The sequence below is a fragment of the Pteropus alecto genome, unplaced genomic scaffold, assembly GCF_000325575.1.
Source record: "Pteropus alecto unplaced genomic scaffold, ASM32557v1 scaffold35, whole genome shotgun sequence".
NCBI classification, from domain to species: domain Eukaryota; kingdom Metazoa; phylum Chordata; class Mammalia; order Chiroptera; family Pteropodidae; genus Pteropus; species Pteropus alecto.
In genome coordinates, this window is record NW_006437828.1 from 8157819 (window position 1) to 8173146 (window position 15328).

General features: G+C 39.7%; 1 long non-coding RNA gene across 1 annotated transcript in view; it reads right to left on the reverse strand.

Moving 5' to 3' along the window:
* Window positions 1–3462: 3462 nt before the first annotated feature.
* The window catches only part of LOC112482171, a 15783-nt gene continuing 3917 nt past the window's right edge, over window positions 3463–15328 (reverse strand). Inside the window, exon 2 of the long non-coding RNA XR_003047221.1 lies at window positions 3463–4308. This is a non-coding gene — a long non-coding RNA (uncharacterized LOC112482171). The remainder of the gene's footprint in view (window positions 4309–15328) is intronic.

A 15328-nucleotide genomic window follows, 5' to 3' on the forward strand; every position in this document is an offset into this window, starting at 1 on the left:
CTCCGTAATGTGATTGGCCAGACGGTCAAGACGTATTGATTAAATACCTGTGCTGTGCAAGACGCTGTGCCATGGTTCAAGTAAGGTGTGGGGATTTTTTTTTTTTAAATATGGATTTGCATGATTCCGCATCTGTACCCCTAGGGGGTATTTTTTAAAAGCTCTGGGATGATTCCGGTGTGTGCTAGGTCGATCACCCACTGTCATAATGCTGGCCATGCAACGATGAGAGAAGGCTCTTCCCTCTCTAACCTGTGTTCTAGGAGACAGGTAAACAAACATGCTAATATGCATTGGGATGAGCGAAATAATAGGATGTGTAAAGCTAGCGAGCGCTCAGGAAAACGAGAGACTTGTCTTCTGAGTAATTCGAGAAAAAGGAACATTTGAAAATGAGCCACAAAAGACATCCGAGTTTACCAGAAAGGAGATGCGATGGCCTAAAATCACACGGTACATACCTCACTCCAGGTGGGCCGCTGGAGCACCCCAGCCCGGCGCCTGTGGACCTCGTAGGAGCTGAACTGTCTTGCTATCTTATGGCACTTAGAACAGAAATACGTGCTGCAGAATTGATGAAATTGGAGGGTGGGCAAGCACGTGGGGTAGGTAGGGCAGGAGGGGCACCTGGTAGAAAAGGAAGTCAGGGTTTCCACGGCACCTGACGTGCGAGAGCCCTATCAGGTGGGCTAGAGGTTCTCAAACTCCAGTGAGCATCAGAAACACCTGGACGGTTTGTTAAAACAGACTTCTGGGCCCTAATTCTTGAGATTTTGATTCAATAGGTTTGGAACAAGGCCTAAGGATTTGCATTTCTATCAAGTTTCCGGAGATGCTGCTGGTCCCAAGACCACCCTTTAAGACCACTGTTATAGGTGATGTGGAAGGCACAGAAGATGTTTCAGTAGGGCACTAACGTAATATCCGTTTGAGAAAGGTAGCGCTGTTAGCAATGTAAAAGAGAGATGGAAAAACAGAGACGCTGAAATCTGGGAGATATAAATTAAGCCCAGATATTACAATACAATTAAAAATACAAGTCGAGCTCAGGCAATAGCGTGGGAAATAGGAAGCAGGGGAAGTATCACGACGTTCCGAGTGAAACTTTAACAGAATCAGATAACAAACTAGATGTGAGGGGGAACTGGGTGCCGGAGACCCAGAGAGAGGGCCAGTCTGTAGAGTACTTTGAAATCCAGCTTTGTCACGTTCTCACCACATGACCAAGGCCAGCCCTTTCGATTTCTCTGAGGCCCAGTTTCCACATCTGCACAATGTGGGATAAAGTTCCGATACTTACGGTGGGGAGTATCGTGAAGGATAAAGACAGAATCCACATCAGTGTTCGCAGCCAGGGTTGATTTGCCTCCAGCAGACATGTGGCAATGCCTGAAGGCATTTTCTACTGTGAAGCCTAGAAATGGGTGGGGGTCAGCTACTGCTGCCAAGTGAGTAGAGGCCAGGGATGCTGCTCAACACCCACAATGCACAGGACAGCCCTCCAGGAGTGAATCATCCTGCCCCCAAAGTCAACGATGCTGTAGTTGAAAAATCTTGATCTACATACGACGCCTCTCGGAGCCCCTGGTAATTTAATGGTGATGTTTTTATGGTGACCAAGGTTTTGAATTTGTGAATGGGTAGGTGGCAGAACCATTAACCAGGAGGAGGGACAGGTTTTGGGGGAAAGTGAAAGTTTGATTTGGGAACTGCTGAGCTAGAGCTGCCTGCAGGGTGAGAAATGAGGAAAGTAAATCTGGGTGGCCTTTCTGGAGGTCATCTTCTTCACAGTCTTTTCTGCTGGGGAAATACCACTGGACGTTTTGTTTCAGAGGAGAAAGCAGTTGTTTTGGTGGTTGGATGAAATTCAAAGTTTGAGTAAGGGAAAACCCAAATTAGGGGAAATCTGGTACTATTAAAAGAGCTAGTAGCAATTACACTGCCTTCAGGAATACACTTAGTCGACCAGATTTACTTTAAATCACAACCATATAACGAGCCAAAGTTTCAAACATGGGACAGAAATAGAGAATAATAGGCAAAATCCAATTGTGTATTCTGTTCACCTCTCACATCGCTACATTCCCAGCATGTTAAAAAATATGAGTGTGATTAATTATTGCAATAGACATTTATGAGCACCCTTAGGAAGCAGAGTGAGTGGGGAAGGTTGTGGATCCTCATCTCTGCTTCAACCAGAGTGCTTTATTCCTTGTCAAATCTGTGCACTGGACTGCTGCCTGATTTTGTCCGAAGCAGGAATTCTGTGGCTTTAAACGCATGAAAAACTACTGTGCTAGACTATTACGTATGTGTTCTAAGGGATACGGGGAACACCTGAGATTATTAAATTGCCTGATCTTTGGCCAATTAGAGATTTCTTTAAGAAATTTTTTATATATATATAGCTATAACTGCCTTCGGGAAATAATCATTTATTCATTCCTTTAGGTAAAAGGGGTTTAATCTCAGCCAAAATATTGTGCTTAGGGAAGCTGAGTGAAAAGAAAAGGAGACTTCAAAAAGATGTGTGAAGGAAAATGGTATAAAATGAGACACTGATGGAAAATGGCAGTTCAGGACTCCAGTGAGCCAAGATAAAATTAAAGCAGAAAGAACCTTCACCGATTTGGTCTAATGCTAATATATCCAAGAGTGTCTTTATCTTCCAAGGAAGTAAACGGAAATTATATATATATATATGTATATATGTTGTAAATGTATATATGTATATATGTTGTATATATATGTAAATATATATGTATATATACATATATACATATATATATGTATATATGTTGTAAATAGTTGCCTTAGACGAGTTGTTCATTAATGTGAATAAATATGCGTGGGTATAGATATATATAGACTAGGCTTTTTCACATCATAAAATATCTCGGTGAAAGTAGCTTTTGAAAATTCTAAAAAGTCATGCTTCCTGAAATTTGGTTCTGTAGTGGAAAGTTAAATTAAGTCAATAGATTCAGGGCTGCCGTTATTTAAAGCTTTTTTTCTGTTCTAACAAAGGAGCTGTGTGAAACTTACCTAACACTTGGCATCTTCTCATTTTAAGTGTGTGTGTGTATTTGTATCTTGACAATTTCATATTCTCTAGAAATTCTTCGAATTTCTACCACAAAATCATGGAATGCAACAATTATAAGTCGCCTGAAGTTCATGCAATAAATATTTAGTGAATGATAAACACGTACCACTCAGTCAGACCCCGGAGCCGAAGTGAGAAATAAACAGAACCTTGTTATTCGAGCTCCATGTTTAAGTTCATCGAACCGCCTCATTTTAGACATGATGAAACAAACTTAGAGAAATTGAGTGACTTGCCAGCGTTGTGTAAAAAAATGAATGGCAGAACCGGAACCAGAATTTAGGCCTTCCGAGTCCAAGTCTAGCTTTCTACACATTTTGGAAGACAATTGTGACAAAATACATCTTTTGACAAAATTCAGGATTTGAAATGCTTTTCATTTATTAGAAGTTTCCCAATGAACAGCTTTGTATTACTTTCCAAGACAGTTATGGTGAAGTTTCTAAACCTAACAGAATCAGTATTAATAGAAACCTTGACACTCCAATATTCATCCCTATAATTACATGACCAAATGAGCTATACGGTGACACTGCTTTAGAGGACTTGTCAAATTTTCATAACTAGCAAACACTAACTTTGCTTAGAATTCCTTTCTTTCACAGTACAAAAATAGTGAGCTTTACAGTGTAGCACAAAGAATTCTACTTACGAATGGAGAGATGTACATCTGTGCCCTCTATTCTTCTGATGACAATAAGTACTGTCACCTGGGGACATGAGGAATGTAGAAATGTGCTTCCGATGATATCTCCTATCCTCTGGAAGGTGACTGAATTTCTCTGTAAATTCGCATCTGAGGAGTAGGTATTTGCTGCCATGTCTGGGTTCTCGCACTGTGGAGTAGCTGTCACAAGACCTCTGCTGGCTGTAGGGATGAAGGAATTTCCTTTAACTTTGAAAAAACTTCTGACGACTGTAAGATTCCCCTAAACTTTCTTTTTTGCCGTTGTTGTTGTTTGTTGTTGTTGAAGCTGTGATAAATGAATCAAGCAGGAACTCTTCACAGTGCCGCCCATTTTTTTACCCAACCATTGTGCCTTTTCCAAAAATGCCCTCTCTTAGAGAACTCCTCATTGTTCTGATGTTTTACCTCCACGCCAACTTCCTTTGTGAGCATTCACAGTCCTTTCTAAATATTGCCAGGTGTGTAAGAGAATGTGTGGGGCAGGGAGACGAGGCGGAAGGTCTGACCTTGAGACCTGGAAGAAGCATTTAAGAGTTTTGTGACGTTAGGAAATCTCTGAGCTTTTGTCGCTTCATTTGTAACATGGAAATATTAATCATATTGACACCACCTGCCCGATCTACCTTTAGGAGGGCGTGAGGGCCCAATGAGATAACGTATGTGAAAATGGTTCACAAATTGCAACTTGATGCCGTATAAATGGAAGTTGTTTTGTTTGTTTGTTTGTTTGTGTGTTTTTGAGCTGTTCGTGCAATGGCTTTATGTGTGTTTTCTAATAATACTTAAATTTGTCCTCAGAGTTCTTAACTTTGGTTCCCGCAGCTCCTGGCTTTCAATTGCTAAAACATTACAGAGCTGTATCTTTCTGTGTTTTATCTTGAAATCCCTTTCAAAATAGAATAAAACAGTAAGTGTAGTTTCACCTGGCAACATATAAACACCTGACACAGGAACACAGTCCCCAGTGAAGCTGGAACTCGATCGGCACAACTAGAAGGCACTGGGCACTCCATAGACATTTCATGACACAGGTCCATCCCTAACACCTTCTGGAAGCCGAGATTTCCATTTCTACAGATACAATCTAAGGTTTATTTGACTTAACTCAAGAAGGAGTCATATTAGAAATTTCCATGGCCTTGGAATGCTTCTGGGAGTGTGATTTGGGTTAGAATTCCCCAGAGATACACTACATAGGTTAGAGTTCAAAGCTTTTCTGAGTAGTCCTCAGCAGCCCACCCACAATGTGGCTACTTTCCTTGGGGTGCCAGTAAGATAGTCACTGAAAATGGTTAAGATGACAAAGTTACATGCAGTCTGAGGAAAGTGAGTGATAACCATGTCACCTATCAAAGGTTTGCCATTCGAACTTCAGGCTGTCAGGCAGATCTATGTTTAGACCATGGCTTCACCACTTACAACTGAGAGGGTTTGGGTGAATTACTGAATGTTTCAGGGGCTCAGTCTTCAATTGTAAAATGGAAAAAAGAGTCGTAAGACCTACTGAACGGTGCCGTTGTACACATTCAGTAAGCATATACTTCCATAGATCCAACATGGTATACTCGATGAATGTTGTGATCATTAGATTCAAAGAATAAGGTGAACTGGGAAAAACATCTGAATAAGCACTTTATACACACAAAAAAGATATCCAAATGGCTCATAAGTATATGAAAAGGAGCTCCATTTCATTTATCACGGGGCATAGGCAAATTAAAATTGCAACGAGATACCTCTACACACAGAACAGAATGTACACAATGAAAAGAGAAACATTACTGTGACAAGGATGTGAAATGACTAAAATTCTCTTGTTCTGCTAGTAGGCTTGTAAAGTAATATGACCTTTTTGGAAAACTGGCAGAATTTTCTAAAGCTGGACATTTTCATATATAGCCAATCCACTGCACATGTGTTCACCGAGTCATATGCAATAATGTCCATAAATCATTAAGTCATAGGTGTGTAAAAGTAAAAACTACTCCCATGCCTGTCAACAACAGATGAATAAATTATAGTATATCCTTACAATGGGATACTATATATGAGGAGGTCTATATTTGTCATTCTCTAACTACTAGTTGGCCATTATCTTACTTGCTTGGGCTATTTTTAGGCATCATCGTGCTTCTATATAGCCCCACTCACTCATGTAACATATTAATTAAACTCTAAGTTCACCTACAATATTAGAGACTCAAAGTGACTGTGGTTTTAAACAGCTTAAAATTGTTCTCTTAGTTACCAGTCCTGGGAGATGCAGGCCAGGGCTAGAAGAGTGATTTCATAGTGTCAAGGATCCAGGCTTCTGTATGTGGCTCTGACTTTGCTGGTGTCTCCGTTATCTGCATGTGATCTATAAATAATCCAGCCCGTGAGGAGGGAGAAAAGGAAACTGGAGGCCGAGTCCATTCCCTTCCAGTGCACAATCTCGACACGGCATTCAGCACTTTCGATCACATTTCACTGGTCAAAATTCACATGGCCACACCTAGTTGCAAGAAAGGCCAAGACATCCAGTCTTAATTCAGTCATTCAGAACATATATATTGAATTCCTCATATATACCAGGTGCTGTTCCAGGCACTAAGGATACAATAGTCCATCAAAAAGCCCTGACATGATGAAGCTTTCCTACCACAGAGGCAACTGACAAAGTAAATAAGTAAAATAAAGATACAGCGTGTTAAGACATTGTTAAGTGGGAGTCAGATTTCAAGATGACCTCCAGTGATTCTTGCTTCCTACCCCGAATTTGGGATAAACTATAATGCACCAATAGAAAACGAACATAGATTTTAGCACCTGAAAGTTTGGTGTACTTATTAATAAAAATAAGCATATGGACTTGGCTATGACAGGCATTTCTGGTCATGGTGGTGAGGAGGGGGTACTGTCGTGAGCTCACATTTGGATGTGTTAGTTGTAAAACCTACTCGACATCCGAGTAGAGTAAGTGTTTGAAGTATGAGTGTAGGTTCAGGGAGGATGTCCAGACTGGAGATATAAATTTGGAACTCATCAGCATATAGAGTGTATTTAAAGCCAAGTGGTTGGATGAGATTACCTAGGGAGTGAGTTTAGATGAAAAAGAGAGTGTGTGTGTCCCTGTCCCTAACTTGAAATTACAGAAGCAATTTTATCATTATAGAAGAAGAGAAAGAAAAATTTCGAAGGAGTACGAGAATTCTCTCCCTGCTCACTCCAGGTCCAGACTGGTCGGTTGGTTAGGAAGAATGCATGGGTCTCTAGGGGTGGACATTAGCCAACCAGGCCAACGTGCCAGCGGTGTGGGGTCAACGTTGAGAGAGCAAGAACAAACACACAGCTGGACCTGCAAATCTCAAGTCTAATCAGGAACATGATCCTAGACAAAGCAGAAAAGCCGTTGACCAGCAGCTGGTAACTCAACTCTCTATATTCACACTCAGAGGTTCTCAGCGTTGGCTATACTCTGTAATCACGTGGGGAGCTTTAGAATCACTGAAGAGTGGGTCCCATCCCCCATAATTCCGATTTAATTGGTCTTGGGTGCAGCCTGGACACTGGGAGTTTTAAATGCTTGCCAGGGATTCCAAACGCCCAACCAAGAGCCTTGGGGACACAGAACACAAAGGGCAGCAAGTCATCCCTATCGGCACCTTCGGGAGCAACTCTGAGTTTGCCAGTGTCCAGGGTCTGGACAAAACCGTACAACCATAACAAAATGACAGCTTAGAAGGCTGAAAAACAGACAAAGTGTAGGGAGAAGTCTTGAACATCCGTAATTTTTTAATTAATTAATTTTTTATTGAGATGGCATTGGTTAATATTACATCAATTCCACGGGCACGACATTATAATTTGATCCCTGTATACTCTCTATATATTGTAACTTGCTTCTAGTAGGCCATTTCTCGAACTGTTAAGCTGGGGCCATAAGGCTGTTTGCAAGCAGAAGGACGATTTGGGCTTTTTTGTAGTTTGTGATAGAGCAGGTGTTGTAGAGACTAGCGGAAGAACATCGGCTGGTCTGTGAGCGATGAATAATGAAATATGTACACAGAATGTACTAAAACCTAGGCTATGGCCATGAATTTAACATCTAACACCTTTCAGGAGAATGCGCAAAAAGGATGTAAAAATTGGGTATCGATGTAAGAAGTTTCTAACTGTTTAGATATCGCTTTTAGAACTTCTTCCCAACACATTTCTGGTATGGCGATTTGTCAGAGTATCACACCGTTTGGACCCCATGCAGCTGATCCCCCAAAAATCACACAGTTCTTGTGGCTGGAGTATAGGTATGTCACGTCCACGAGACGGGTTTTTTGGCACAACGTCATGAAAAATAAAATTATTTTGAAGAACAAATCCACATCACCCTTTCGCTCTTAATTAAGTCGCATGATTATAATCTAGGAAGAATAAGTCAATTGCTAGGAAAGGAATATAGTTTGTATTAAGTCAGTAATTGATAGAGATTCGGGGGCTCGATTTAGGTAAAACAATCCAACAGACTTTGTCTCAAAACCTCTTATATTCATGCAGAATCTGACCACAAAAATAAAACAAGAACCCAAATAAAACACAATGTTTTGCATTTCCTGTGTTTGCCTACAATGCTTTTTTCTGAAGCAAAAGGCCTTGGGGTCATCATGCTGTTATTCCCAGAAAAACATGATTCTGGGTTATGAAATGCCAAGGCTGAGTTTTATTTAAACCTGCTGGGAAAATAAATGAAGCAATGAAATGCATCGTGTGATAAATAGTAATAGGTGGGTTAGTTCTCTGGCACCATCAACAATCTGTGCTTAAAAACAGATGTTTAATTCTGGCCAGGACGCTAAACTGTGTCCTAAAGAGATGACCGACACTGGCGCTTTAGGAATTTTAAACAAGAAAGTTACCCATGTTGTCTCTTCTTAAAGCTCCGTGACCTTCAGCAAATTACTAGAGTCCTTTCCACCCTGGTTTCCTCCTCTGGAACACCTGTCTTGCCCATTTCCTTTTGCACAATTTTAGGGCCAAATGTGATCATTTTACACTAGGAATTACGCAGAGTTTTTATAGTTGTTATTTAACAAGTTAACAATGGCATTCTCTCTAATCTGGATCTGCAAATAGTATCGTAGCATGTATTAGTGAGACGGTGATATTTTTACAGGTAATGTAAATGTTCTTTACAGGAGGGTTTAGAGGTTAAAAAGAAAATTTACATTTCGTATCTTATTATAACCTGGGAAGAATGTTAGTTTCTCAATTTTAAAAGTAAGGCAAGCAACTCAGAATTTTTTGCCACACACACACACACACACACACACTTACACACACAGTTACTGGGCTACTGCTGTGTGTCACATATTGTTAGGCACTTTTACTTGCTTCTTTAGTTCTAAAGCCAGGCTTCAAATCTAATTCACAAAACTCCCTACTGCTTTCTCCACTAAATAACTCTGTCTAATCATTTTGGGCATTTTAAAGGAGACACTATCCAGCAAGGAAGGAGGGATTAAAAAATATCGTCTTAGTCCATTTGGGTTGCCATAACAAAATACCACAGACCAGGTGACTTATAAACAGCAGAAAGTCATTGCTCACAGTTCTGGAGACTAAGAGACCAAGATCAGTGTACCAGCCTGGTCGGGTGAGGCCCCCCATTCCGGTCACAGAGTTCTGGGGAATTCTGTGGAATCTTTTTTATAAGGGTGCTAATCCCAAGGACCTACCAAAAGCCCAATCTCCTACTCTTATCACCACTGGGGTTAGAATTTCAACATATGAATTGGGGGTGAGGGGACACAAACATTCAGACCATAGCAAATACAGTGAAATCACACGCGAGTCTCCCATAGGGATGGGAATGAAAAATATGTACATTGAGAGATGACACGTTTTTCTTACGCGTACATAGCAATACATTCTTGTATATCTCTTTTGGTTCCCCTTTTAGACTATTCAAGTCCAGAAAATCACATGCATAAGATGCTGATGTTAATAGCAAGCAAACAAAGGGTCTGTATTCAGTTTCTGAGGCTGCCATCACAAAGTACCACAAACTAGGGAGCTTATGAAATCGATTTTCTCACAATTTTGGTTAGAAATTTAAAATCGCGATGTCGGCAGGGTCGGTTCCTTCCGGGGGCTCTGAGGGAGAATTTGTCCCGTGCTTGTCATCTAACTTCTGGTGTTTTTTGCAAATTCTTGGCATCGCTCAGCATTTAGCTGCATCACTCCGTCTGCCTCTGCCATCACACGCCTTCTTCCTTGTGTTCGTGTGTCTCTGAGCCTCTCTGTCCTTGTGAGGACACTGGTCATTGCATTTAGGGCCCACCCTGACCCAGTATGACCTCGTCTTAGCTTGATTACATCTGCAAAGGCTCCATTTCCAAATAACACTACATTCACAGGTACAGGGTTAGACCCCAACAAATCTCTTTAGAGAACATGATTTGAACCGCAACAGGGTTTTACAATGTTTTTCTTTCATCGAAACCTTTGAATATAAGTTGTACACACATAGCCCCTTTCATCCTGAATACGTTGGTGTGCATTTCCTAAAAATAAATGCTCTTCCACGTGACCATAGCATACCCATAAAATCCTGAAATTAACATCAACACATACTACCATTGAAGCCACGGATTCCATTCAAATTTTGCCAATTGTCCCCCAAAATTCATCATAACTAAAACAAACAGAAAAGCAAACTTTTCTCTTTTCTCCCTTTTCCTTCACGATCCAGGACCATTAGGTTGTTCCATCTCTAATCCCATCCAAGCTGGAACTGTGCCCGGTTTTTCCTCATCTCGGGTGACCTTGACATTTTTTTAAGAGTATGGGCCGGTATTTTTGCAGTGTCCTTTGCAGAAGTCTGTCGGGTGTTTCTTCGAGATTCAACTAAAGCTATGCGTTTTGGCAGGAGAGCCACAGAAAGTGATGCTCTGCTTTTCTCAGTGCGTCATACTGAGAAACATATGATGACAGTTTTTCCCGTTATTGTCAATTCTGACTATTATCACTTGGTTAAGACGGTACACGCTGGGTTTCTCCACTGAATGGTTACTGAATAATTAATAAGGAACTGATATGCAATTTGTGGGGAGCTACTTTGAGACTGCAAATATCCTATTCCTCATCAAACTTTTACCCACTGGTTTTCACATCCATTGGTATTCTTTGCCTGAATCATTTATGAGTGCAAAATAGTAATTTCTAACGCTATCATTTCTTCATTTATTAGTTGGCATTCTGTTTTAAAGAAGAGCTTTCCATTTTCTCTTCTGTGTTCATTGATACAAATAAGATTCATGGATATTTATTTTAGTCAGTGAGTTACAATCTATTATTTTCGTTATTTATTTTGATTGTCGCATCTAGCCAATGACAGCCCCTTCATGCTAGCCTCTGAATCCTATTGACATGCCCCCATCATTCTTTGAGCCCTACCTTACTTTCCGGTATAACAAGATATTTCAAGCTTTTCTTGTATTTTCCTTGCTTCAGCCATGGGATTATCCATTTCTCCAAGGAGCCCTGTTTCATTTTAGTGGAGACTGATATTTAGGAACCAACATTTAGGATCTGAGTGTAAGGTATGCTCAATTTTACTCAGGTATCATAGCTTCTAAGATTTCTGAAGATCATATATATATACACACATATATACACGCACGTGCGCGCGCGCGCACACACACACACACACACACACACACATCCCTGTATCTCTATTTCTATCTCTATTCATAGAGTTATTGATCCATTGATAGTGTGGTAGAATTGTTTAGGCAGCTTTCCTGAGATTCTTGGCTCTCATTTGGTCAATCAAACATTAATGTAGGTACTGTCGTGTGTCATCGCAATAGAAGTTATGCAGGATAACAGAGGAGTTCTTTAACCCTTTCCAACAAATACATCCCTTTCCCATGTACCATAATAGTATTGTTGGTTGGGGTAGATAAAATAAGCCAGATTTGGGTGAATTCATAATTTCATATAGTGTGAAGGCATAGGTATTTATTTCTTTGATTTTCATAATCTGACCATCAGATGAGTTCCCTTATACTGTCGTTTAAAAAAAAAAAATATGTTCCATTTTCTTCTGATTGGAAGTACTTGAGTCTTATTAGAAATAGTTCTCATACTGATCAGTCGAACTATGGAGAATCTTAGTTCAGGACTTTGCTGGGGTGCCTGAGCTATTCAAATACAGCATCATAAGTTGCATTTTCCATCTAAAAATTTCCAGAGTCCAGGGAGACTGTTAGAGTCCCACAGCTGTTTGGTCTGGGCTTCTGTGCCCAGTATAGCTGGCCACTGTTTCATAGTCATTTCAGATTCCATTTGTATTAGCATGGATAACAGACCTTGTCGAGTTAAGGTACAGGCATTAATAAATCAAGCGTAACTGACAAAAGGCAATCAGACTTAAGAGCCTAGTTAGAATGTATCCTTTTGGTCCAAGTAGATACCCAAGCAATTTAGGTACAGCAGCAGAGTTCAAATCATTTTGAATTAAAAGGAAGTAGAGTTTGATGGATCATTTCTATTCTTTGTACCACCATAATTTTATTATGAGCAGCTATGAGTTTGAATGTCACAAAAAGGATCAGCAAACCTACAAATATCATGATGTTACCGAAATAAAGGACGGTTATTTTGCCTGTGCGCATCAAAGCCAAATGAGACATGAGCAGGGTTTGCATGACTCAGGTAATGAGTCACTTTTTCTTATTCCTTGTAGCCACATAGCTTGTCGAGTGACATTTTATAATCCAGTTTCTGCTCCTGAGGTGTTTTTACATGTGCAGCAGGTAGCCAGAACAAGGCACAAACTCCACATTGTTTCAAAGTTCTAATCACTTAATCTTCCTGGCCAACAGCCCCATCCTGAGGCTATCTAGTGGCCCCACCTTGTCACCTCACTGGCAAAAACTGTGCACCTAAGGAGCTCCTAAGGAATAACAAAAGACACTCAGGTCACTAAGGAAATTCCAAGGGTTTTAGGAACTTTGTGCCAGGAACTAGGGACAAAGATCAAATATATTTCTTACTACAATTAAGAACATATCTTCCACACATATTTCCTCCTTTTGGGGCAGAGATAGAAAAGGCAAGCCTGGATTTAAGAAAGTACAAATCATAATTTTAATTATAATTATATACAGAACTTGCTTTGCTATCTAATGAAAAAAAATCTCTCTCAACTATAAATTTGGCTGAGAGACAAGGACAAAATAATTATATATTCGCCTTGGTCTTTCTATAAAAGCAGAAAGAGCTTTCCATTTCAAATTTGTTTTGTTTTGTACCACATGTGGGTTAATTAGATAAAACCATGTCATGAGCCAGATTCAATCAGCTTGAAAATAATCGGAAAACCGGGTTTGGCACTGGTTTATGCTGTTTTGGCTCCAATGGACAAAAGCACAAAATGTAAATTGGCTCCAGAAAATAACACGTGTGCCGGTGCCAGCTTTTCTTTCATGGGATTATCTCTAGCTGGCACCTGAGCAGCACATGCTACTCTGGATGACCATCAGACAAATCTACATAATGTAGATACCCATTTTCCATGACAACCTCGTGAATGGGACTTATTTGACTGCCTTTGACATAGGCCAAAGCCAGCTTGCCAGCTATTGGCAGTCAGGCAACTAAAACGAAAATGCATGTTGAAGTAAACATTTGGGGGGTTTTTTTGGCTTATCTCCTAGTGACTTCTTTTAAGTTTCCTTTTGTTCATTTTTTAAATCTCCTGTTAGATTACAAATAAAGTCCTGCCTGAGAGCACTTCTCAGCTGTATTTCTTCATCGTAGGCGGTTTAGTGAACTGTTTAGAAGAAGGCACAGCATTTTACTGTCTTCCTACTTTCAGTTCCAAGAGATGACCATTTTAGCAAATATCCAAGCCATTACAGAGTAAGAAATAGTCATTTTTAAAACCTAATCATCTGATTGATGATAAAATCCAAATTAGCTAGTTTCCCCTCCTCTTCTTGCTATGTAAACTCTCTGATATCTAGACCCAGCGAAATAAGATTACATATTGCTCTCCTTATACTTTTTTAAAAAAAGTATAGTCTAGAATGTTCTAGAATGTGGGATGGGTGATGCCCATTATCTCTATGGTATGGATGAAACTCTTTTTGCTTGGGTCACCTGTGACCACTACTTACTAAATTCAGTAAGCACATTTCATCCTTACCTTACTTGATGTATCTGTAGATACCTGGCATTTCTCGCACTTTCATCCTTCTTGAAATTTCTTTGGTTTTCATGACCCCAGCCTCTTCCTGACTTCTATCTCTTCTCTCTCTCCAGAATGCTTTGTTTGCAAATACAGAAACCCAACTAAAACCTGGCTTAAATGTCGGGTGACAGTTTCTTCAACAAGTCAATGACATGACAAAATGCGGAGAAAGGGATTTTTGCAATTAAATGAGACCAATGTGACATAAATATCAACTGCTATGTGTGGACTTTTGATCCTGTTGTGAACAAACCAGCTATTTAAGGTTTTTATTTGTTTGTTTGTTTGTTTGTTTGTTTATATATAACAATCAGGGACATTTGGATAAGAACTGGATATTAGATGACACAAAAAGTTACTAAAAATTTTGGTAGGGTGTGTTAAAAAGAAAAACCACAGGTCCAAAATGACATCACTTGTGCTAAAAGCCCTTGATTCCAAACCTAGATTTGATATATAACCTAACAGCAGTTTCAGCCTCTCCCAGGAGTGGAATTTTAAATTAAATCAGTCTAGAATTTCCTGATTCACAGTAATGTAGCATTTGCCTCATAAGACTCCCTGCCTTCCCCTAAGGGAAGATGCTCCTGCCTAAAATAATTCACTTTTTTTTTTTTTAACTTCTTAGTCCCACTCTCTTTCTGCCCATAAATCCTTCCACTTTGTACAGCCCCTCAGAGCTCCCTTCTAATTACTACCTGATTCATGAATCACTTAATAAAACCAAATAGACCACCATATTTACTCGATTGAATTTTTTTTTCATAGGTGTCACATCAGTGTGATATATTAGAAAATGTCCGTATTTAGCAAGAATACATACCGAAATATTCAGAGTGAAGTGGCATGTGTTTTGATTTGCTTTAAAATATTTCATCAAAAAAAAAAAAAAAAGGAAAACAGAAGAATTGTCAAGGATCTTGACAATTGTTGAAGCTGGACTTTTGGTATGTAAAGGTTCATTATACTTTCTACTTTTTAAATGCTTAAGATTTTTAATATAAAAGATTAAAATAAGGAGAAGTTTTACTTCATACATATGTTTTAATTTCTTTGTGGCTTTAAATGGTATTTGCTTCCCATAAGGCCATTTCTTCCAATAGCCAGGGCACCATACATCCCAGTTTGCTGGGACAGCCGCAGTTACGTCTGTTGTCCTAAGATAATTATTTGTAGCACTATCTTTCATTCGAATGTGACCTAGTTTTGGATGATAAATTAGTCACCTTAGCTCATGGCTGTCAAATGATTGCCAACCACACCCTTCACGCTTCTCAATTCACGTCCAGCTGAAGAGAGA